The sequence below is a fragment of the Lotus japonicus genome, chromosome 2 (assembly GCF_012489685.1).
Source record: "Lotus japonicus ecotype B-129 chromosome 2, LjGifu_v1.2".
Lineage (NCBI taxonomy): Eukaryota > Viridiplantae > Streptophyta > Magnoliopsida > Fabales > Fabaceae > Lotus > Lotus japonicus.
This window is the reverse complement of record NC_080042.1, coordinates 4,606,266-4,609,400: the sequence shown is the minus strand read 5'-3', so window position 1 is coordinate 4,609,400 and position 3,135 is coordinate 4,606,266. Positions and strand designations below refer to the sequence as shown.

Genomic DNA, 3,135 nt, shown 5'->3' with positions numbered 1-3,135 from the left:
TCAATACTCATGAGACTCTGCTGATGGACATGAAGCAATTTCTTCAAGAACTCCTGCGTCGCTCTGACAAACCTTAGTTTTAGGATTTCTTTCATTTTTCTTAACTTAATTTATTTGCATTTCTATTTCCTTTGCATTACTTACTCTGGTTTATCTTTGCATATATATATAAATGACATTGTGTTTGCAAATGTTTTTCTTTATTCATATAATTTATGCTTTTACATCATACATCTTACTTCCTAAATCTAGAATGGAGGATCCTTCCTCATTCTTCTGCACTCTTGGCGCTGCTCTACCCTCTCCTTCTCCAGACGATCCAATGAATACTGGATGTTGTTGAGTTTGCCGTTCAGCTCCTCCTTCTCCAGACTATCTTCTGTCGTCTTGAGCATATTTTCCATAGCTTCCTTTTCTTCCAGAAAATTCAGCTCAAGCTGGCTGAGTTCCTGAATCTCCTCCACGAAGGCAAGGAATTCTTTCAGTTCCTTTTCCAGCTCTGGACAAAGGTCCTCATCAAGCAGTGTCGTCGTAAGCTCATGTATTGTTCGTGTACCATCAGGGTGCCGGATGTTCAGGAACATGTCTTCCTCGAAGGCTTTCCTTCTGAGCTCTTCCAGTGCAACCATGTATGAAGCCATTTCTGATTATGGTATTGATCGAGTTGTGAAGCTTACCCTCTTCTCCATCGCTTTATATAGGCTTCATTCTCTCTCTGAAAGTTAATGCTCCTACAGTTTCTCGAGGTTCAGTCCTTGGTAACTGAAGCTTCTCTTTACTCCTGATGATCCTATTTTAGTAGTGTTTTTAGGGTCATTTCTTTGTGTGTTTTGAGTCTTTTTGTTGAGTCTCATGTATTGTTACATGCATTCTCATGCATTTTTATATTTTCTTTAGTCTTTATTTGGCTTTGGTAATTTAGTAGTTTTATAGGGAGTTTTCTTGCATTTTGAGTAAAGTTTAGGACTTGCATGGTTTTATTGTGTTAATTGAAGGATCTCATGTGCTAATAAACTTTGAGCTTCTAGAATTCTCCTTGGCTTGTTGGTTAAGTTTCAGATCAGGAACTGAAGAAGGAAGAAGGCCAATAAGCATGGAATTGATGGAAAACTTAAAAAGGATTTAAAAGAGGAGTTTCAGAAGCCAAAAAGCCCTTTTCAAGCGAGCTCAAGCGCCTAGGCGCTGGGGGATGGGCGCCTAGGCGCCAATTGGTCCAGAGAGCATGTTTTTTAAGTGCAATTGGCGCTCAGACGCTCTGAATTGGCGCCTGAGCGCCCAGACTCGACCTGTTAGCCTTTAAATAGGCTTTTTGCCATTTCTTTTGTAACTTTTGTCATTTCTATACATTGCTAAATAAGTTAGAAGTAGGGTTAGGCTCTGGAGCTTGAGGAGAAGCATTCTCCAAGTCCATGTTCCAGGTTTTATCCTTCTCTTCTTGTATGGATTCTTTAGCCATGCTTGGCTAAAAACCCTTTTTGCTTTGGGTTCTTTGTAAGACTTTGGATGTTTTAGCTTTCATTCCTTTTCTATTCATGATGTTCTGAGTAAACCCTTGAATCTCACTTCTATGCTTTATCTTTCAAGCTTGTATGCATGCTAGCTTCTTACTTTTCTATAATCATAACGATAGTTTGTTATAGGATTGGGACTTGTTGTGAGATTACCTCTTCTATACTTGCTGCTAGGAATAGAGGAAGGGTTGGGGTTTGTTGGCCTGAATTGCATGCTTAGTGCTTCTAACAAATGTTTAGGTTGTCAAGGAATTGAACCTATCTTTTGATTAGAAAGGGTTTTCTTTACGAGGCATCGATAGATAACTATCTAGGCTAGAACATCAAGGAGAGACTCAGGATTAATTGAATAGGGAGGTTTGCTAAAACTGAATTAGTCGAACAAGAACCCAAGGTGACTGGAGTGAAGTCGTAACAAGGTAGCCGTACTGGAAGGTGCGGCTGGATCACCTCCTTTTCAGGGAGATCTAATGCTTTTTGGGTAGTTTGGTTTGACACTGCTTCACACCTAAAAAGAAGCGAACTACGTCTGAGTCAAATTTGGAGATGGAAGTCTTCTTCCGTTTCTCGACGGTGAAGTAAGACTAAGCTCATGAGCTTATTATCCTAGGTCGGAACAAGTTCTCTGCTTTTCAATCGCTTTATTACTTGATTACTTGTCTTTTAGCAAACTCAAGAAACAACCAATTATTAAAACTGAATTTTACTTGCTTTTCAACCTTGAACTTGAATCTTAAACTGAACTCGCATTCCAATTCCCTGTGGTTCGATAAATTAAAACCCGGAGATATCTGTGCACTTGCAGATTGACCAACAACTCCCTTGGCCGGTGGTAAACGTTCTTCTTGTGCATTAACTCTTCTCTTATCGGGTGGTGAATGTTTCTACAGAAGCAATTCGGTTGAGCCTATTTCCCTTCTCTTTGAAGGATGCAGCAGAGGATTGGCTGAACTCACAACCTCAAGGGAGTCTCACTACTTGGGAAGACCTTGCAGAAAAATTCACAAGGAGGTTCTTCCCAAGGTCCCTCTTGAGGAAATTGAAAAATGACATCATGACGTTCACACAATCCTCAGATGAAAATCTTTATGAGGCTTGGGAGCATTTCAAGAAGCTTTTGAGGAAATGTCCTCAACACAATCTCACCCAAGCCGAATGTGTGGCGAAGTTTTATGATGGGTTACTATATTCATCACGGTTTGGTTTGGACGCGGCTTCAAGTGGGGAGTTCGATGCTCTTCCCCCACAAGCGGGGTATGATTTGATAGAGAAAATGGCGATGAGAGCCATGAACTCCGAGAATGAACGCCAGATCCGAAGAAGCTCTTTTGAAGTGGAATCTTATGATAAGCTCATAGCCTCCAACAAGCAACTCTCCGAGGAGGTAGCGGAAATGCGGAAACATATTCAGGATGCCAAGTCAATTGGAGCGAGAGTAACTAGTTGGGAGTGCAAATTTTGTGGTGAATCTCATGATAGTAACCAGTGTACTGTTAATGATGATGTTGGCAAGGTCAGAACATTGACTCAAGGAGTAAAAGCTCCAACCTCAGAGCAAGGGCCTCTTGTCCAGCCGCAAATTGTTGTAAATACGGTTGGCAAGAGGAGTCTTGAAGAGCTGATT

The 3,135-nt window shown here is 41.0% G+C and overlaps 1 non-coding gene across 1 annotated transcript; it reads right to left on the bottom strand.

The window, feature by feature from the left end:
* Positions 1–2,547: 2,547 nt before the first annotated feature.
* On the bottom strand, positions 2,548–2,654 carry LOC130741589 (small nucleolar RNA R71). The gene has a single exon (XR_009020479.1). It is a non-coding gene; the product is annotated as a small nucleolar RNA R71 (small nucleolar RNA).
* Positions 2,655–3,135: the final 481 nt, after the last annotated feature.